At 33.7% G+C, this 23500-nt stretch overlaps 1 long non-coding RNA gene across 1 annotated transcript; it reads left to right on the forward strand.

Annotated features, from left to right (window-relative positions):
- The first annotated feature begins 1109 nt into the window (after nt 1-1109).
- Nucleotides 1110-3348, forward strand: LOC127722141 (uncharacterized). Its single transcript, XR_007991678.1, has 2 exons — nt 1110-1249; nt 2909-3348. It is a non-coding gene; the product is annotated as an uncharacterized LOC127722141 (long non-coding RNA).
- The last annotated feature ends 20152 nt before the right edge of the window (nt 3349-23500 follow it).

Consider the following 23500-nt stretch of genomic DNA (forward strand, 5'->3'; position numbering starts at 1 on the left):
TAGTGCTGTCAATATAAAAAAGCATGTTCTGCAATAACTTTCTTTGTGAATTTTGTTTTGACATTGAACTTGTAATTTCCTTTGTAGTACAATATCCCAAAAGATAGCCCTGAGTTAGTACATTCTGCATTTGTCCAGAAACAAACCACATGACATATTGTAATGATCATTGAGTGTTTCTTTCTTATTTAAAAGCATTTACATGTTCTACAAATATGAAGAACTAATTCGACTATAAAGAGTTCTACCAGTAAAATCAAATAACATTATTAAGTGTACAACGACATTTCAAACTCCCCCCTCAAAAAATCATTTTTAATATCATTTAATATCATTTAATATTAATATAATGGAATTTTATGCGACTGTCATTAAGTGAGATGTTTAGCTAGCTATAAAACCAGGTTAAATCCGCCATTTTCTATATAAGAAATTGCCTGTACTAAGTCAAGAATATGACAGTTGTTATCTATTCGTTTAATGTGTTTGAGGTTTTGATTTTGCCATTTGAATAGGGTCTTTCCGTTTTGAATTTTCCTCGGAGTTCGGTATTTTTGTTATTAAACCATGAAATAAACGTCCTTTTTACTTTGAATTCATAAATTATTAAAAACCTAAGTTTTCAAACCCACCAAAAAAAGATGACCTTTAATAAATTTCGTTATTATTATTAAAGACGTATCAAAAGAAAAAAAGTGTTCTTTATGTGTCACAACAACATTGGTCATAAATAAAATAATTCCCAAACGGTCAAATAAAGTACAAAGTTAAAAAACATTAAAGAACCAACACTCCAAAAGGTTTTGCAAGATATCGCTAAGGTAATCTATTCCTGGGGTAGAACATCCAAAAATGTCTGTCCTGCCAGATGATGTGGCATGAACCATTAAAATGAATCAATGCAAATTGACTTTGAATTTCAGAGATGAAGGAATAACAATTCAAACCGATTGTAAATATATATTACAACACTTCCTGATAGTACGTGAGTCGAGCATGTGATTGTATTAATAAATATTAGAAAACAAAAACTATACTTAATTGATGTAATACGTAAAGTGTTCCGTTATATAACTTTAAGTGTACAGAATAAGTGTTTAATACACAACCTAAAGTATTTCCTGCTTTAGTTAAATAATTGTGTACACAGTTGTTTCTACAAATTCACTACATTCGTCACATGAGGTATTACGCGTATTTATTCATTGCTTAATTTGATAACTATGAAATTTGATTCGTTCTCAACAAGGTAAGTCAATAACTAAAGATAAGCCTAGCGACGGAATTATGTTTGCATATTAAATACTCCTTTCAAAAGTTTAGGAAATTTGGTCAACTGGGATTAAGGGCGGGAAATTTAATTACAGAAGGCCGATAACAGATAAATGCCTTTATGCCAACGAATCCACCAGGATCTATTGCAATGAATGGTATTTTTTTAAGTGTAGAAGGTTTAGTACGCAGTCCACATATTCATTCATTTGACATGGATATCGCAAAGGCTTATACATTTTGTCCTAGACATGAGTGTTAATAATCCCTGAATGCGTAGTAATATTGACCAACATTTAACATTTAAAATCCTCTTGTGTTTGACATGTGAAAATCACTTTAAATCTGACGGATAGGGTCCCAGAACTCAAGGATGCCGAACCAAATAATTTCAACAATGAAAAGGAAGTTTCTATAAATCAATTAAATATCAGCGTCAATGTAGGAGCTCCTCAATTTCGATAGGAAGATTTCTCAAATCAGTTTAACCAACATGTACTTATATAAGTAAACACAAGTTAGTGTGCAAAAGGGGAACAATTACTTTAAATCTAACTGTAAAAGTCGAATAACTATGGAGAATGACAAACTGAATGATATTCAAAATAGTATAACAAAAATATCAAAGTCCAGGGTGAATTCAAAATAGGAAAGTCAATAAAACCGACAAAAACAAACGTTATCAACCCACAAAACAAGTGAATAACTGTCATATTCCTGACTTGGTACAGGCATTTCCTAGTTTCATAGCTAGCTAAACCTCCCCCTTGTATGACAGTTGCTTATAGTTTGATTATATTGACAAAAATAGATGAACAACACAAACATACATAATAGATTAATGTGACAATAATTGGGAATCCAGCGGCAAAAACTGAGTAAACATGCATCGCAAAAATACAACCCAACTGACTTAAAAATTAAAACGAACATACAAATAAATCTAACAAAGACCCAAATCAAATAAAATCGACAAGCAGCTTTCTTCGGTCAATCCTAATGTTGTGTTATCATTTCACGGGAATAAGTGAAATACTACGGTTTAATACGTTATGTCTTTGAAGGTGTTTAAAGCTAAGACGTATTAGAAATGTTGAATTTGAATGATGCCAGCTGAAGCCAGTCTCCGGGTATGGCATTCTGTCACTGCGTTGAAGACCCATGTTTGGACTTGGGCTGTTATCTGTTTTTTGGTCGGGCTGTTGTCTCTTAGACACATTCCCCGTTTCCAAACTCTATTTTATTCATTTTATATATTTAACCTTTGATTCAAAACCTGTGATCCAACGGAGTGGAAGTTAACTGGTTTTCATCTGTCCGTAACACGTTTCGCTTGCATTTTTCTTAGTAACAAGAATTCAGACCTTTCGATATTTGCATTGGTACAAACCATCATATTTGCATGCTTGACCATGTGACTATTTTCGAAACCATCACTTATCTATCTCTTGTTTGTCGAATAAAATTATATGTTTCACATTGATAGACTTATACGAATTTTCCTGGCAGCTTGAAATCAGAGCTTTTTGATATATGATAACACTTTTCTATGTGAAGCTATATTGTATGTTTTTTTTTCGATTGTTTTTGATAACTATTAACTTGCAAGATTGTAAATGTCTTTTTTTAATTTCAGACACTAATGCAAGTCGCCTTCAATGGACGGCCTGAGCATGGTATCCGACGAGAGTGAATACAACTTAGATGAGGACAAATTTAAAGAGATAGAAGAAGACAATGCCGATAGCCAGCAAGATAAATACATTCCTACATTTCACTACGATAACGCTTTTATCCAATTCCAGGAAGCTCAAACTTCTATACATTTTAAAGGATGTCAAGAATCGGACTCTTTACTTGAAGGTACACGCTTGACAGTTTCTCTTCGTAAATCGTGTAGAAAATGCTGCTGCATAAAGAGTTGTGTTATTTTATGACTAAACAAACATTTTGATAGTTTATTTTTACATCATTGTTTCATTTTAATACTTCAAGTTTAATATAATAAATCATATAATTTTAAAAGCAATTTTTCATTAGCAACTTTTGTGTAAATATTAAATTTCATTTGTAAGATTGGATCTTAATCTGATTTTCCAAGTATGCTTATAAAAGCATGATCAAATTTAAATCTCAATGCAGTTTATGTGTTGTATTTCCCTTTATTTTACAGATAGTTACAACACCATGTACATGGTTTACTTTTACAAATTGTGACTTGGATGGAGAGTTGTCTCATTGTCACTCATACCACATCTTCTTATATCTATATATGATTTTATGGTTCGCCTAACAGTCTAGTTAATCTCATTAAGCAGATTAGTACGTGTTATAGCGAATTAGACATATTTAAGCTAGTCAATGATCCGATAGAATGATCTACCTAGCACAACATAGTCCGCCAAATCTTTCACTCTTTAATATGTAAAACAAAATAGTCGCAAATATGCATAATGAGTTTCTTTTATATCTCCTTCCCTATTTCACTCAACAAAGTTGCTAACCAAATTTAAAATTTAAATCCCTTCGTTTAATATGCCCCGAGATGCATAAATGTGAAGAAAAAGTGTAAAATATGTCAGATATAAGGCCATAGCTGTTGATTTTTTTTGTCTGCTCACCTAAAAAAAGTTTTAACAAATGTTTGAAAATGAAGAAATGTGAAGAAAACTTTTTTAAATGATATATGTTTCTATCATACATTATCACGTGATTGATTGATTGCTGGTTGCTTTACGTCCAGTGGCAAATATTTCATGTATTTTCATGACGAGAACAAATTAACAATAACTATAATAGGTAGGTCCTGTAATAGAGGCCGTCCGAGATGAAAGTAGGGGAAATTTATACTGCTACTATAAAATGAGGGTAAAATGGAAAGGAACTGAAATTTTGCAAACGGGGCACCGACGGACCCTTCAAAGAGTTGTTACAAGGGTTCGTTAAGTGACCGAACGTGGATGCGTACTTGTACATACCGTACAGCCAAACGGACACCCAACTTTGACAAGGGTTTTACTGTAGGTCGGAAGAAGTCGTGTAGTGACCATATTTCTATTCCCAAGTCACCCTTGGGATACATTATCACGTGACAATGTGCAGTTCCCTAGATAACATTATGGAACAAGAACTATATCTATGTCATTAAACGGTTTATGGCTCGCCTTTGCGTCGGTCCGTCCCGTCCCATACTAGATTGATTGATTCTGTGTTGCTTAACCTCCAGTGTCAATTATTTTATGCATATTCATGACGAAAAGAAATTAATTATGAAAACAATAGGAAGGTCTTTTAAAAAAGGCCATTCGTAATGAAGGTAAGTGAATCTTAGACTGCTATTGGAAAATGAGGGTATATTCGATAGAGACAGCCATTTTTCCATGCATCAGGCCACCTACGGAACCTCAAAGAGTTGTTGCAATGGGTATTAACGTGGAAAGAGAATGCCGTATATAGATTAATTGACGTTCGGAAGACTTTATTGACCATATATCTGTTCCCCAGTCACCCGTACTAGACAAAAAAGTTTTGTTTTAAGAGGTCTACAATGGAGTCATTATCACAACATTTCAAACTTATTTCACACCGCGTAGAACGCCACATGCAGTGATGGATAATTATTGTTTATTTATAATAAATTTTCTGAATTTGGACCCTTTTTACCCAGAACTAGCATCGAAGTCTCAGAAATTGTGACCACTGCTTTTGTTTTGGGAATGTTATGACTGATCGATACATTCCGTGCAATATATTATTTGGTACTAACAACTCTTAAGAAAAATATAAGTTACCTTTTACTTGTTTTTATTTCCTCGTAGCCCTCACCCATGCCATAAATAGCCAACATACTATGTGGCGTTCTACACGCTAAAACACGTTCATCATAATGCGAACTTGTAAAAAAATTTGCACAATTAGGTATTTTGATTTCGTGTTTCTTTGAACATGATAATGCCATAGCGGGGGCTGCCCATATATTCATGTTTTACTTCCTGAAAGATTGATTGATTTCATGTGTGATTTGGAATATTCGAATTAACGAAAAAGAATCTGTTTTTATTTTAGGATTTTAGTTGAGAGAAACTTTAAGTGCATTTAGAAGCAAAAGCAAAAACAAAAGACATGCAATATTGTATCATGTTCACATCGTGAGAACCTTTGCAAAACTCAGCAACGCCAGAAAAGTAAAATAACAAAACGGAAGATCCCTTATCAAATAGCAAAATCAAAAGCCCAATCACATCAAACGAATAGAAACATCTTTCGTATTCCTGAATTGGGACAGTCATTTCCTTATGTAGAAAATGGTGGATTAAATCCGGTAATATAGCTAGCTAAACTTCTCACTTGTATGACAGTCGAATAGTATTCCATTATATAGACAACAATGTGTTAAAGACAAAGGTAGGAATGACAAAATCATACAAGCAGTTACTTACGGTATGATGTAACGCGAATAAATCATTTGATTAAGATGAAATATGCCTCAGTAATAAATGTTTATGTTTTATTTACCATACACGTCATTATCTATTCAAGATCAGCTATTCAAACTTTGGTAAAGAAACACATTTATTAAATCTGAGCTCAAGATGAACTCCATAAATGTTGTGCATATTTGAACAGATACATATACTTCTTTGATGATCCCATAGATAGATAATCAGTCACCAGATTCCATTATTTAATTTCACGAACTATAGACGAGTTTCAAAGGAGAAATTTGAATAAATGTGAAAAATTTATCTGTGAATATCTTGTCTGTAATCAAATATTCCTTTTTGGCATTAAGCTCTCGTGTTTTTTTTTGTATTTATACATCGTTTAATTTAGGGCTTAAGCGTTCTGGATGACGGTAAAGCCAGAAAAACGCTTGGAACGAATGAGATTAAAAAAGTCTTGTAACCATTTGAAGTTGTTTTATCGACTAAACAACACACCGAACAAATACGGACAATTCAATTGTTGAAAGACACGGGACAAACAAGAGTCAACAAAACACTACAATTAAGATTGAGCGAACTAAGCGACTATCTCAAGATAGGAAGGGTCAGCATATCCAGCTTAACTGATGAAGAAAACTTGTAACATCAAACATGTCAAATGATCTTTAATGAAAGTTGTTATAAACGTAGATATCCGACCGTACAAAATAAACAACATTTTAGTAGAAAATAACAAGATTTATTAATATTTTATCCTGCATGTATCATACAGACGTAACAAAGTTCACATGAAATGCTAAACACACGGCATATATGTAGGACTCAAATCTATGGCGGGTTCCAGATCTATGGCAGATTCCTAATCTATGGTAAATATGACATCATGCCATCCCAAATCTATGGCAGTTTTTTAAGAATCCTAATCTATGGCAACTTTTTAGTTTCCTAATCTATGGCGGATTTCTAGATTTCAAATCTATGACAGATTTTCTGCAAAGGTCGGATCAGTCAGTACATATCTGACCAATGATTTCGAGGTCGAAATGTCCAAAGGTAGAAAAAGAGCTGCTCTTAAGTAAAAACCAGTATAAGAAAAACAAATTAGGACTATTACTAGGAAGCATATCCATAACCGTTTGTAAAATGAACACAGACTTTAGGGTTGAAAGCATGTGCCCAGGAAGAATAATTATTTCCTACTCTGTGCATAGTACCTGTTTGACCCTTTATTTAACCAAATCCATTAACAACACACAAGCAGTTTGAATTTTTAACTAATATCTATTTGAGCGTTGAATAATATAAATCTTGTTGGACTGATGACGGTTTAAGTCCTTTAATGAACAATGACTCGCCTCTAACACGTGTCTCTCTAAACAAATCCTTATTTTTCCAACAGTACAGTTATTCGACATATTTATAGCGGAAAACGATATTAATATCTATTAGAAGTCTATGTCATATTTATTTTTTCTTAATCTCAAGAAAGATTATTTGCTACAATAGTACAGGTAGTCACTGTTATATAGCTGACAAAATACTTTATGTTGTGTAACTTCTTACAGAAAATTAAAGAGATCATAGGAATACAAAAAAAAATAGTATAAAAACACAAAACAGCAAACTAAAATGCACGGGAAAAGCTCGTACAATTAAGGGTGATGCCAACACCAGCAACACGAGAAGAAGAAAACAAGGGTAGAAACAAACACAATTCTGAATTATAATCTATTTATTAATTTGGATCCTTGCAAACTTGTTTTTCGATCTTTTTCTTTTCCTTTTGTATAACAAAACCGTCGTCGTCAGCGGCAGCTTCGACGTTACATGACGTTATTCAATTGTGACGGAAAATTACGTAGTATCCAAATCTGCCATAGATTTGGAGAAAACAAAATACTGCCATAGATTTGTGATTTCTTTGGCGTTTGTGACATCATATTTACCATAGATTAGGAATTTGCAGAAATTTGCCATAGATCTGGAACCTACCATAGATTTGAGTCCTACATATATTCCGACATTTCACACCATTACAGCTCTTCTGTTCATTTGTCCCATACACACATCTCTCTCCTGTCACGTCACTATCACACAACGTCAAAAAAACAACATTAACACTGTATATTGTATAATCACGGAAATGTAAACAAAGTCATAGTCACAACAAAAGTTGACACTAATATTCAGTATAACTATTTATAATATATACAAGATAAGAACCAAACAAATTAAGTGTGTGCCAAAAATGAAGGTCAACACCTGAACGAAACACATTGATAAAAGTAATACGAATACGAACCACTTGTCTTATACCGGTTATTATTACTATCATTTATCATCTGAAGATGGAGGATGCCGAAAACGGTAAAATAATGTTTTCCTTGTATTTTATTTTATGTTCTATCCTGCTTGTCTAAATCAAATATCCATTTCAATTCGATATAAATACATTTGTTGTAAAATTTGTGAAAAACAATGCCCGCAGCTGCCAATAAGCGATGCATAAAAAATTAAATAGATGTGAACTAGACATCGTCGAGATGGGTAGCAGTTTTTTACGTTATTACATAGTCTCGTTATATGCTGAGAGGGATTTTATTCTATGTTTTTTAGTTAAAGTGTTATATTTGAACTAGGGAGTTGTACATTATGACACACCCTCTAGTGACGGTTAATATAAATGTCTAGTATACATTTTGAAATCATAACGGTTCTCAAAATATAGAGCTGACATGATCTGTGCCATAGGACATGGAGTTGTCAACTGAAACCAACTTTTTGATCTTGACCTTTGACGTATAAAGTTGTACATATGTTAAGGCACACTATCTGGTGTTGGTTAATAGTCATGTCTAGTAAAAACTTTGAAATCATAACGGTTCTCAAGATATATAGCTGACCCGATCTTTACCATAGGACATGTGGTTGTCAACTGAAACCAAAGTTTTCGACCTTGAACCTTGAGCTAGGAAGTTTTACAAACATTATGATACACCATCTGGTGTTGGTTAATATACATGTAAAGTATAAAGTAGGAAATTATAACGGTTTTCTAGATAAAGAGCGGACATAGTTTGTTACGAACGGACCCACATAATGATCACTATAGGTCGTCCCGTCCCTTTTAAGTTCAAGTATACATCTTCAAAAAACACGGGGAATAGTTACTGATAAACTTGATTGTGTCATTTACACCTTCTCCGCTTCATGGGTGGTGCTATCAACATTTTATTTGAGTGGCCTCAAAGATGAAATTACTAGGCGAAATGAATATTCTTATCCAACATAGTCTCATTTTTCAATGGCAGTTTGAATTCCCTGCACAACATGGAATGCAATAAATCAATCTTTTATTATAAATGATTTTAATGAAAATTAGCTGAGTTACAGATACGTCACTTAAAAGAAAGTACTAACTTCAATTCTGCGAAAAAAAATCAATTGTATTAACCATACGCATTTTTTCAAATTTAACTTCAACATTTGTATGATAAATACAATATTTGGAAACCATTTAATTAAAATTCTGAACCGATAAAACTTAAGATTCATTGAAAAGGGCGTAAATCCGGATTAAACCATATAAGAGTATAAATATTTTGTTCTTTACAATTGAAAATGCACCGTTTTGGTACAAATTCTAACGTTGATCAGGCATGTACATTTCGCCTTCATAAGATATCCTATGCAATTTCATCATTTGTCTTCTTTTCAGGACCATTAGCGAGTTCCAAGGCCAATAACAAAATAATCATGTATGGATCGACACCAGGGGGACATCGTCCCGAGCATAGAACTTCCGCAAGCATAAACAATGAAGCCAAATTGAGCCAAAGCGATATACATGTTCCCACATTTAGAATGAGACAATATAATCGTGACTTATTTAGAACGGCTTAACATCCACTTGAGAAATGACCAGAGCCTATAAATTATTTTTCTTCATTCAGAATGAGTTTCTGTAACTCATTTAAAACGGCCCAAAATTCAAGTGCAAGACTACTAACGACTTCGGATATTGAACTACAAGATGTTCGTAAATTAGAAAGTGATTCTGACCGAACGGAAAGCGAGACACAGGGTTGCTGTTGTTGTTGTTGTTAGAATTGGTATATAAACAGAAAACTTAATTAAAAGATGGAAAAAGTCAACCATCTGAAAAATCGGGGTTTCAAGAAAAGAAAAACCAAAGAAGTATTAAAAATCAGTCATTGAAAATCTAATTGTAACGAGCGTTTGAGAAGAATGTTTAAAGGCCGGAAATTGTCAATTGTAATCACACCTGGTACATTGTGGGTTTGTGTTGGAAAGGAATGATCCAAAATAGCAATATATTAAGATCTGGACAAAGAACCAGGAATATTTCACTGGTATTTATCAACTACCAAAACTTAGAGATGCGACAGTGGTATAGCATGTAAATTCAGAACATTTGTATTCAAAGTTCATCACACTGGTCTTCTTTCAGAGAATATTGGTAAATAAATTGATTACAACTCAGAAAATTAAAAACAATTTCAAATTGTAAATGAACTGGTTGTCTCAGTTCATAAATTGTCTAACAAACGGAAGAATGTGATATCTACTTGAGGAAGCCATATAAAGTTAAAATGAATAAGAACAATTTGTTCAAATTTACCAATAAAAAAACAGTATACAGTAGTGTACAAGAAACTGATTGAATTGCGGTTTTAGATAAAGGAAAGTTACCAGAAAAATCAAAGAAGAGTTGAACATGTTTTAGTTTACTTGACTCCATTTTTCCTGTATACTTACGGAGCGGCGGAAAATCCAAACAAATTCGACATGAAAAAGGCATAAAACCGATTTTTTTTTAAATTTTAAATTGTAATCTGCAATTAAACTTTACCACGTTTCAACACCTTAGTCAACTTTGTTTGAAGTAACTTCTGTCCAAAAAGTAAAATCACAAAAATACTGAACACCGAGGAAAATTTTAAAAGGAAAATTCCTAATCAAATGGCAAAATCAAAAGCTCAAACACATCAAACGAATGGATAACAACTGTCATATTCCTGACTTGGTACAGGCATTTTCTTATGTAGAAAATTGTGGATTGAACCTGCTTTTAAAGCTAGATAAACCTCTCACTTGTATGACAGTCGCATCAAATTCCATTATATCGACAACGATGTGTGAACAAAACAAACAAAAACAATAGGTAAAAATGTCACAAATAGGGGTAAATAGTCTAATTCGGTAGGTCACATTCGTGAAAAGGGAACGGGATTATAGTTACGACATAAGGAACATATCCGATATCATCTGTGAAACAGATATTCCATAACGGTCAACCAACTCGTGATGGCGTCCGTAAAATTTACAAAGTGATGATTTCAACTTCACCATTTGGAACTTTTGGTTTAAAAATGAAAATTCACAATTGGGAAGCTGAAATCATCTCTTTTTTCGTAAAGTTTTGTTTTCAACCCACCCTCATAGTCAATTTCTTGATATAAGTCATAATAAAATGGCAAAATCAAAAGCTCAAACACATCAAACGAATGGATAACAACTGTCATATTCCTGACTTGGTCAAGACTCCTTCTGTTGTAGTGTAAACTATATGAAGTTTATGTCTACTTTAAGTACTTTCCGAATAAATTGTCTGTTCAGCTTCAAACTTGATGTGTATAAATATGGACAAACCTGATTGCAAAGATATCGCAAAATATTCACAATCAAGACATTAACAAATTTTTATTTGATCATCTTCCAAGGCAGAGAAAAAATGACGAAAAACTTAGGAAGGTGTAAAAAGTATGTTAAAAATGAAGTCAAATAAAAACTATGCTAATATGAATTATGGTCAACTGGGGAAGGATACATTTGTAACAATCAAAGACCTACACAACATGCATAAGCCAAACACTCCGCAATCCCATCTAGGCACATTAGCACATTATTCACAGGGATGAGAAATGTCCCTGTATTGTTTTTAAATATTTTTCCTTTAAATATTCAGGATAATTATTGATATAATCGAATCTATGATAGGCAATTTCAAATGAAAATCATTTTTTTGGAGACGAGTCAATATTTTGATTAAAAAAAGGACAAGCTGGCACTCTTTATTGATGCAGATACAATTTGTTCGTCATTGTGTTCTAATATTACTGTCATTTGTATAAAACAATCAATCCTGTGTTTATAAATTTACTGATTCATTGTGCGGCTCTATACATTTTCAAAACAAAGTCGAAAATTACTATAGTCAGTTCTATTATCTGAGCCAGCCTGAGATATCAAAACTATATATTTACAGGTTGGTTTTTCCATTTCCTTGTTTTAAGGCTGGATTGTAGTATTTTCTTTTATAACTATTGTTAGATGGTATAGTTATATTATTTGTAACTATCAATCTATATGTTAATATTACGGAATTGATATTAGTCACGGGTGTCATTCAGTTTTTCGAGAGAAATGACCGTGAAAGAATACCTAACGGTGGTCAAGCATTGCGATGGGATCGTGAATGATCTAGAATCGGATCGTGAATGTAATTAAATTGAAATTCTACTTCAAAATCTGTGAAAACATCGCTGAATTTTCAAAACGCGGAACAAATCCGAAAAAACAAATATGTCTGTCAAAATGATTCACTTTTCTCAACAATACTAAGCAATAAGGTAAAGAAAATATGCAGTACTTTATGAGAAAACACAAAAGGCGCAATACATGTTTATGGGATTCACTTAAAAAAGCACGCTTTTTGTACCTTTAATGGTCACATTCCAATATAATTATCATGATATATTTGAAACTTAATCTTTGGTGTGTTCAATAGTACAGTAAAATAAAAGTATGCTCTTCCATTGAAACCGTTCATTTCAGGCAACGCATTATTTTGATCGTTAAATACAATGCGTGACCAGACTTTATAATCAGAAAACAATATTTATTTTACCAATTTATATACTTACAACTAATGGAAGCGTGTAACATTTTTGTTAAGACCGAACATTGAAGCTTTCATTTTTTTAATTTTAATTTTTTTTTTCTAAATCCAACACTTTACCTCGAAAGTTAAAAAAAATAACTAAAAACGTGTCTAGATAAGTTGATTTCAAAAATAGAAGGACCTCCACAGCATGGTCCATGTATATTTTGCGTCCATTCGTTTTTCATTTTGAAATATCAAAAAACAAAAAACAAATCAAAGTGCTGAATAGAACCTGTGGAAAGTTTGCAACGGTAGATGTGTAATATTTCGATAGGTTGTAAATGTGTAGATTGGGTGTTTAACTTTTTTTCCGACTTAAAAAAAAATTACTTAATACAAGAAATAATTGCAACATGATGCTGTTACGAAGTCTCCCAAACAAAGCTCCCATAATTAGTCATTCCCAGGAAGGGGTGGGAGTGACCCCAGGGGATTCGCCTTTTATTTGATTTGATTTGTTTTATTGTCCCATATATGAATATAAATGGTTAAGGGGTGGGGATCTCGACCGTTTACAAGTTATTAAATAGGAAGGGGATGAAGTGACCCCTGGTATTCGCCTTTTATTTCATTTGATTTGTTTTATTGTCCCGTGCAAGAATATATATGGTTTCGGGGTGGGGATCTTGACCGTTTACAAGTCATCAAAACAGGATGGGGTGGGGGATGACACCCAGGGACTCCTATATTTCATTTGACTCGTTTTATTGTCCCATACAAGAATATATATGGTTTAGGGGTGGGGATCTCAACCGTTTACAAGTTCTCAAACAGGAGGGGCTGGGGCTGATCCAGAGGGACTCCCGCTATATTTCATTTGATTTGTTTTAAGATCCTGTGATCATTACTGAAAACTGCGTGTGTCTATCACTTACTGTTTTCAAGTTATAGTCATTTTAAAATTTAAAAAAAATAAATCCCATAGGGTTCTATAGTAAATCCCTCCTTTCTGTTGGCCCCTCAAAATACCCCTAAATAGATCTCAAGAAGAAAATGATAAGAACTGCGCAAAACAATAAGTCTCCAAACTTCGTTTGGGAGACTTAATAGCAAGTAGTATATTTAGAATTTTGTTATAGTCTGATTTTCTGATGCCGATTATGTATTAGGCCGAGTTTGTTGTGGCCCGAGATTAGATACCGGGACTTTCGATACACTCGGGCTTTTACGTCTTTAATAAACATTGTAAAAATCGTAGTAAGCGTCGAAAAATGTTCATTCATGAAATATTTTAAACACGGTATTTATTTTCTCTTCAACCGGAGGACGGGAGGAAACCCCTGAAACCGGGATTATAGTACTCCCGTTGATATGGATCTCACGCATGTCTGGGGAATACCGATAAAAGCATAACGTAGAAACTACTGTCTCGTGTAGATGTATATTGATTTTACTTTCCGCGCAGCGCAGATCTGCGAAGTAGTGTTTGTGATAACCATTTTCAAAATGAAGTTGAATTATTTGAATTATCGATGAACATTCAGTACATGTTATTTCAAACTGTTAGCTAATCAAAATAGAAGTAACTTAAAATTTCAAAAGCATCTTCCTATAATTAGTTGCCAAACACCAGTGCTACATCTTAAAGTAAGATAGTCTGTCACTTCCGGTTTGAGGCCGATGCCTTAGGAAAGTTTTTGCTGTAGCTATAGCAAACTTTCCAAAAACGAGAGTGTTTTCATTTTTCGTTTTTGATTTCGCAAAAAACAAAATGAAAAACAAAAGTGTTTTCGTTCATAATGCACGATATTGCGACATTTTTTTCCAGATCTTCTGGGGGCCTTGAGCCCTATAGATCCCTCGCCAAAAAATATATTTTGCTTCACTTGTAATAGATTGATTTGTTGGTGGGATGTTGTAATCAATCTATTTATTTGTACCATCTTTATATAAGATCATATTGTACAATTTAAACTTGTGATTCGTTTAATATTTAAATATAATAATTTATCTCTTATCAAAGATATAAACAAGGTAATTTGAAAGTCTTTGATTCAATTATCACCGTAGTTCAATTCAGAAGTCAGGCGGTCTATTTTGTCTTCATTATGTTGAAAGAACACCGGGGTGTTTACATTCGCAATATTTACTATCAATGACTGTGAAACAAGAAAGGAAAACATTGTACATTATAAAACGAGAAATTATTAAAATTAAATACAAAACTCTTTTAGTAGTGAATCAAAAACGTAAAACGGAAACACTTTTGATTTTTATTTTGGTTTTAGAGAAATCAAAAACAAAAAATGAAAACGCTTTCGTTTTCCGTTTTGGTTTTAGAGAAACGAAAAACGAAAACACTTTTGTTTTTCATTTTGTTTTTTGCAAAATAAAAAACGAAAAATGAAAACTTTCTCGTTTTTTGTTTTTTTTGTTTGATACTTCAAAATGAAAAACGAATGGACGCAAATATACACGGATCGAACGTAAATTGTCGAAAGTAAATGTTTATATATGTGTATCTTTAACTGCATCCGCCTTGGAAATATATGCATGTGTACGCAATTTTTGTTTGTAAGGGTTGTTACTTTCAGTTATGTGGAGTGTCGTTTGTGAATACATATTATAAACATATTGTTATTTCGTGGCTGCGCCGACACAAAATAAAAAGGTACAATGATTTCATTATTTCTAGTTAATTGTTTGTTCAGTCTTTTCACAAAATGTCCAATTGAAGCGTGTTGTAAGTATGCTGTTTTCTTCTCCAAGTAAATGTTTGGTAATTATTCATTAAATGTAGACATTTTCCCTTTCGGAACTGTTTCATGCACTATTAAGGTCTTAAATAATGGTTAATTTGGAAATTTTTTGGCACCGGACTTTTTGTTTTATTGGCATCGGACTTTTTGTGTTATTGGCATCGGACTTTTTGTGTTATTGGCATCGAACTTTTTGTGTTATTGGCATCGAACTTTTTGTGCGAAAATGAATAAGAAGACTCATATCTTCTAAGTCAGTCTATCTGTTTACTCCTCCTGTGTTGTTCAACACTTCTTTCTTTATACATTAATCACACAATAATATACTTTATTAATCCACAAACAAATATGTGGGATTCTATCAGTATCTCGTCCTCATAGCAGGTAGCATTCTAGTCAGAATAATTATGACGTATAGGAAGGCTATTCTAAATTTTTGCTTTGACGCCCTCCTGCGACGATATAAGGCGTCAAAGAAAGAAAAAAATATAATAGCCTTTCAAGACGTCATAATTATTCGAACTAGTAGGGTTCATAATTAGGGTTCTCACAGTTAATCACCGGCCCTATCACTAATTGTTTTTTTCAGGACGGACACATAAAGCTGCATCATTATGAATACATCGAAAGAAGACTTGGTATGTGTATATTTATATATAAAAATCATGTACCGTAAAATAGACTAAAATTAAAAGTTGCTGTTTGTTTTTTAACATCCTTGCCCTAGTCCTTGCATTTAAACGAGAGACATAAATAGTAACCTGTCTTTTAAATTACGCCGGAATAAATTTATGTGTCTTTTCAAAACATCCGTCAATTGACCTGCACATGGTAATCTGGTAAAGAGCAGAAATAAAAACCTTATTCCTTGACCATTTGTGTATTGTTTGGCATTGCATGTGATATTGCTCCATACCGATGTACTTTTACTCAATGTCCCTTTATTTTCTATCATAATGTAAAAATCAAGATTGAAAAAATCCACTTGTCCGTGAAAAGTTCCACACTTGTATATTCAAGCACACGATATCAAATGGTTTTTTTTTAAATCTTTTGTTTTTCATTTCCTAAACAAACAAAAATTACGAAAACATTATTTTTTCTGGAACTTGCACAACTCGGTCTCTCCTTTATAGAAGAAGAACCTACGTACATCTGTGGAAGTAAGTCAAAAAAATATCAGCTGGGGTTAAAATCTCAAATACTGTTCATTTGTTTACAAGCTATCTAAGTCATTAAATTAATACGATTTTTGACCTTGAAAATCTACTGAATTCAAAGTATGGAAAAATGTACACCAATGTTCAAAGTTTGGTTGAAATCCAATGATTAACTATCATGTTGGATGGAATGTAGATAATTTGAAGAGAAATATTTATCGATTTTTCCAGCATCATTCTTCATGTTTTAATAGATTCTGGATATGTCTTAAATCAATGCACCTGCTTTTTCTCTGTCAATCGTACCCGATAAATTGCTGTTTGACTTCAATTTGGTTTTGAATATATATGTATAGATAATGAAGAGGATACGCCTTGATTTATAATACTATTAGTTGACGTTCCTCCAATTTTGTAAATAAATATAGTTTGCAGACTATGACTTTTTTGGTTTAATTGACATGTTTTAATCATTTAGTTGATGGAAAATCCAGAAGTTCTGACCCCAGTAGAAAACTGGGGTACTATTATAGATGTTCACCTGACTGAGCATGTGGAGACCGAACACACAGAGGAAACAGAGCATGTTGAAGACACAGACGACAATAACAATAACTGTTTCCCCTGTCAGTGTGGAAATGCATACAAAAGCAAATATACGCTCAAGAGACACCAACGAAAACATTACATAACTGAGGAAATCAAGTACCCTGTTTGCTCAAAGACTTTTTATAACTTGTATGATGTGAATAGACACAAAGCAAACCACACAAAACGAGAATTTCAGTGTGATTCTTGCCCCAAAATTTTCATGTCAGAATATGGTCTAAAGTCGCACAAAATCATTCACGCTAGGGTATTTCGACATTTGTGTCCAACTTGTGGTAGAGGATTCAGTAATCTGGAGGGATTTCATGCCCGTATCTCAACACATGATAATTCAAAAAGGTTTTCATGTTTAAAATGCCACGCTTCTTTCACTTGTTCTTCGAACCTGAAAAGGCATGCATGTGGGAAAAACTCAGGTAATAAATTTTCACGTGAAATCTGCAATAAAACCTTTAAACAGGAAAGGTATTTGAAGGAACACTTGAAGGGACATTCTAACCCTGAAAAATTCATTTGTGGTACATGTGGCACGTATTACAAATATAAATCCTCCCTTTACAAGCATTGTAAAAAGACAGGTCACGAATGAACAGTTAACTTTGATACGCCACTCATTATTGTACAACAGTTTCACATTGTTAAAGCTTTAGTTGTGTTTTTTTTCTTCAGAGATACTGTTATTTATAGTTTACACATTTTTATTTTTATTTTGCTGTTTGCAAAGATATTGTTTAGCAATTATATTATAATTTTTTGTTTTTATTTTGCTGTTTACAAAGGTATTGTACAGCAATATTGTTCCGGTATTTATTTCAGTGTTACATTAAATAAAATATGTATAAAAAAATCCTTCTTATTGTTCAAACTGCACTTGGATGCTTCATATCTATTCCAAGTCTTGTCGTGGGCAGCACTTTTGATTCGTACATTTGTGGTGGAATCGTATCGGCATGCATCCTCTGGCAACCTGATTTGGCATGGATACGTCAGATCGTTTTGTCACTCTTTTTTTTCCTCTTTCGTTTTGCTCTATCAAAAGCATGCTCACTACAATAAAAATACATTTATTGTCAAATTTCAGCTATTCAACTGGCGAAGGAGATGTAGCTAAGTCGAGTATGTAATAAGCAAAAAGTATGAAAGATAATACTTGATATTTTTAAACAAGTAAGCAACAGTTAATGCATGAGAGCAAAATTTGTATACGAAAGCTACAATAAACACAGCACGCTGAACCTTGTAGTGAACACTACGACGGGATCATGTATACACCAAACATGTTTGATACATGCAGAGTAAGGTGGATTTATTGCATCTTAGATCCATTTTTTCTTTAATATATAGAAAACAATGGTGATTCTTGAACTCAATTGACCAACTCGCCAAGCATTGCAAATGAAAAACTATTAATACTGTGAACAATCCTCATGATGCGCCTCTCGAGTCAGATACCTGTATTTCATACAATATCAAGTACTTGGATGACGGAAAAAAAACATCTAAGATTAACCAAAAACTAAAATATCAATAAAGTTAGACTGAAGTTAATAATACCGAAGTTTGATAGAAGAAATCTTGATTGGGCTAGTATCCATTTCTTCATTGTGATCACATTGATGTGAGACAGCGTCGTCTTCTACATGTTCGACAAGATCTGGTGATGAATATAAAGACTTTCGAGTAGTAACAATCTTGAAACTTCTGCAAAAATATAATGCATGCATTGAATATTATTCTAGAACATACATCTCATATTGTCTGTTTTTTTAGAAACAAGATTAGTCGTCCTGACATACGATTTATTTTTCATTTTTGATATCATGATATTTTTTTTTTTGATATTCATGTTGATGTTATATATTTATAAAGAAAACAAAATAGGGAACTTACTAATAAATACTCAAACACACACAAAAGAAACATCAGGTAAAATTTATAGGTCGTTACGAGGTCTGCAACAGGAATAAATCCGTGTAATGGTCCACCCACCCTCTCCTAGTCTTCGTTTCATGATATTTGAAAGAAATGTAACTGCCTATGTTTTGTTCTACACTTCACAGTATCATATATATTTCAATAAATCCGTTAAGGCATGAGAAACTAAACAAACTCTGAATTAATCTAACAAGTCTCGTACCTGTCATTTGGGTTACTTCGGAAATGATGTAGTTCAGTTACAGTTGACATGAGACGTGGAATGTTGACAGCTTTTGGACAACCTAACTTTGTTGGTTCCATTTCTGATAATTCACTGAAAAAATGTTTCATTAGCTAAACTTGATATTGCTCTTTGGTTAAAAGATCCATTCTTTACTACGGAATATAACTGCAAAGAAGTGTCAATACGTTGTAAGAAGCCTTCGAACTGGACTTTTGGGAAACCTTTCACATACTTCCCATACATGGGATACCTTCCAAAATCCACTCCTTCAAGCAAAAAGGACTTCAGGTTAATCCTTCTTTTCATTCTATCGACAGCTGAAACGCCCGATTCATCCTCTGCCTCGTACCACTCACGTATTAGCTTGCAAAAATCTGCTTCTCTTATGAATCCTAGTTTTCTCATTTCACTCTCCACGTCTGTGGAGAAGGTGCGTAGTGCAAAAGCATTGTTCTGTTTGTCAATTAAGTCAACTACGAGGCTCTTACTTATTATGTCTCTGTTTTTTTCCGCCACCGCATGCCAGGCCCTCTTTTGTATTCCTTGAAGACCATCTTTACATACCTTCACTGTAAGGTTAACAAGGAGATGGTGCGCATCGAGACATTTAGGTTCAATTTTGTTTCTTTTCTCACTGACTTCAGGGTACGAAAACCATTTTACATGACCTACGCATTCAACTTCTATTGTTTCATTGAACGGTGATTTTCTAATCCAACTCCGATTTGAATCCTTATACAATGTTACAGCATAAACATTGTTTAATTTACTTTTGGGTACATATCTGGTATTGTTTTGTACGACTTTCAAAGCACTTTCTTTCAACGATACCATTCTTTTCACAGTCCGCTCTTTTTGAAACCACTGCCTATGAGTTTACTCACAGCATTTGCCTTGTCCAAGATTTTCCAAGATTTTCGGATCGGAAAGGCAGCTTTTCGTTGATACTGTTCTGTCAGTTCAATAATGATATTAAGTTCAATGTGTGTCAAACTGAGAAGTTTTGAAATGTCACTGAAACAATTTCTTAGATCTTGGGCGGATTTGGTTTGCCATTTTTTTTTACATTACTTTTTTGGTGTTTCTTGAATTAACAAAGGATTTCAGTAACAGTATCATCCGAAATAAGGCTTGTTCGAACAGTTGAATCTTCCAAGACATTAACACTTGCATTTTGAGTCGCATCTGGTTCATTTGTGTCAGTTGTTTCATTGTCATCTGAGGGCGCAACATCGTCTTCTCACGAAATTAAATTTTCACTCTCTATCAACACTTCGAGAGCTTCATCGGGAAGACACGATAAAGAACCATCGGACTGAACCTTATCTTGTTTTGATTCAAGATCACGTTAAGTTTCATTCTGGCTCTTAGTGGTGTAGTGAATAGCTTGAAATACTTTCCGTAATAGTTCTGATGTGACATTCAGACCCCCCACTTTCGTTTCTTATAGCACACACATCATTTTCAAGGTCATCAGCAATTGTTTTTTCACTGAGATGTTTTAAGATAGTGTTCCTCTTTTCCTTGCTTGCAGTTTCGTTTACATCTCTCTGCAACTGTAGTAATGTCAATGGTCGTTCATCAACATCACGTGTAGCTAATTTGATCCATTGACCATCGAAGCAGGTACAAACAATGTCAATTCCTCGTGCATTGCATTCCTCCAAAATGTGTTCGTTCATTGTTCACATTGTTTGAGTAGTCAGGCTGTATCCCTTCATAGCATATGCAACGGGTAAAGAGTGTGGTATTTCAATATTCCAGCATCTATTAGTGTCACTCAATAACCATACTTAGACTTCGGTGGCCTTCCTTCTACATATTTCATACGTCTCGTCGATAACCCGATTCACATTGCATAGTGTTAATTATATAGTTTCAGTGCTTTGATCTACTGAACCCTTCGTAACAATTGGGAAAACGTACGGAGAATTGACATGAGTCTGACTTATTTCTCGGGATGTTGCCTTAACAGACGGGATTTCGCAAAGAAAAGTTACCATAGTCTTTCTGTAAACTTCGATCTTTTCTGATATAAGTTTTGATCGTTTAGACAATCTTGTTGGTCGCTTTGGGGTTTGGCACAAATAAACATCTTTTATTTCGTCCGTTACTAATTTCCACAAGTCTGCATCAAACTTTGCCCTGAAAGACGAATGTTCAATTAACTCACCAAATAGTTTTATTTAGCCGCCATTTATGAAATGCAATTAAGTAAGAGAAATATAATAAGAATGAAAATTTGGTTTGAAATAGACAACAACTCAACCATTATGAAACAATAAGCCCAAGATGAGCCATCATTTGCGAAACACAACATTAATATGTACTTATCATTCTGATAAGACTATTGTTTATTGGACAGACTATAGAAGTGAAGATACATTCTCATTACCGTCAAAAAAAAAGGGGGGCGAAAGATACAAGAGGGCCATTCAAACTCACCGACCGAAAACAAACTGACATCGCCAACGTCAATCGTTTGAATGATTGCCGAAATATGACTCACCTGAACACAGTTGAACTTTCTTCAGTCCAGCATAAATACATTAGTTCTTTAACATCCATAGCAGCCATTTCTGATAGTACTTGAGTAACGTACCTGAAACAGACAGAGAGACCATAGATAGACTTGCTTTCACATAATAATTATTGGGACTAAGATAGACAAAGACAGATAGATTGTCGACAGAAATCTCTTTATAAAACACTAAGTTTGTTTTATTCCTAGACCTAGTAGCTTAGTTTGATCCATTTTAGTTTAAATGCTCTTCCGTCTTTTTTGCAAATATTTCAAAATTTCGACAAGAGCGTTGCTGATGATTCATAATACATATTAGTAGTGACGATAATTTTGTTAATAGCTCATGACCATAGAGGGTGGCTTCCTTTAGAATTGTGGTTAACTTCTTTGTCTTTGTTTTTGATATGGCACTTTAACGATAAAAATGAAGGTCATAGTGAAATTTTGTGATGTTGTATTCAAAAGACCAATCTAAATGTGATGTATCAATGCTATGCATGTAACATATATAGTTTCTGAGAGACAAATCTAAACTAACTATTTTATATGTGTGAAGTATCCGTCTGGTGTCTGAGAACTTGACATAACGCATGTTGGATTTTTCGTTGGAGTTAGTTATTATTACTTTTTTGGTGTCTCATAATGCACTGGTGTTTTGTACTCGGTTGCAACTGGACACTTGAACTCGCATCCAATTAAGGGTACAGAATCGCTTGAACTCAGTGTGTCCATATAGCCAAGAGAACAATCAGGAGAAACTATGATGTACGGTTGGTCATTATCATTCACAAGATGGACACCCTCTTCTATCTACTTCATTTCTGGATAGTAAAATGGCAAGAATTTAGAAACAAGTGTGGTGGTGGCGTTTATTTCCTTTATCGTACCATGCTCCATTCTTTTCTTCACTTCTTCTGAAAACTCTTCTGTGCTCTTTTTGCCGCTGATAACTTTATCAAAGTGGGACTGCTGATTTTTCAATAGGTCTAAACCTATTGCCTTATATAAGCTGCTTCCGGTAACCTTAAACTTCTCTCGTAATTAAAACCACTCTTCTGATCTCTGCTTTATGAATCGAGGAGTTGTTTTTAAATCTTCTGGTATTGAACTTTGATCTTTAAGAGTTATCCAGTTATCTTGTGAAAAACAATCTGTCTGCTTGTCGGAAACAAAAACGTCTGCTTGGTTTCGAACAGACGCTCCTACACATATTACAGAATTGTTGACATCAAGTAGCTCTTTTACCATCTGTCTTACTTGGTAGATTTGGGCTTGTGTGCTGCTGATAGCATACACAAATCTTGAGCTTCTCCAATCATCACCCGCCTCCTTGTGACATTTACTCAGAGCAAGTTTCTGTTTCATAAACAACAATCGTAGGTCTTTAATTCTGTAAGATATTATGAGGACTATATCTTGTAGCTTCTGGCATTTTTCTGCAGGACTCATTGTTGACCAATCATCTCTGGTTGACGTTACAACATCTTTTTCTGTTTTTAATCTCAATCGCAATTTTTGTATGGAGTCTTCTATTCCATATCCAAACAAATCGATGTCGCCGTTATCTTTTGTTAATCCTGGAGCTAATTTCTTTCCATCAACACTTAACACGTACGTGTCAGTTTTTGGCTTCATCTGGATGGCCTGTTCTGTCAATCCTGGT

The sequence above is a fragment of the Mytilus californianus genome, unplaced genomic scaffold, assembly GCF_021869535.1.
Source record: "Mytilus californianus isolate M0D057914Y unplaced genomic scaffold, xbMytCali1.0.p SCAF_12, whole genome shotgun sequence".
NCBI lineage: Eukaryota > Metazoa > Mollusca > Bivalvia > Mytilida > Mytilidae > Mytilus > Mytilus californianus.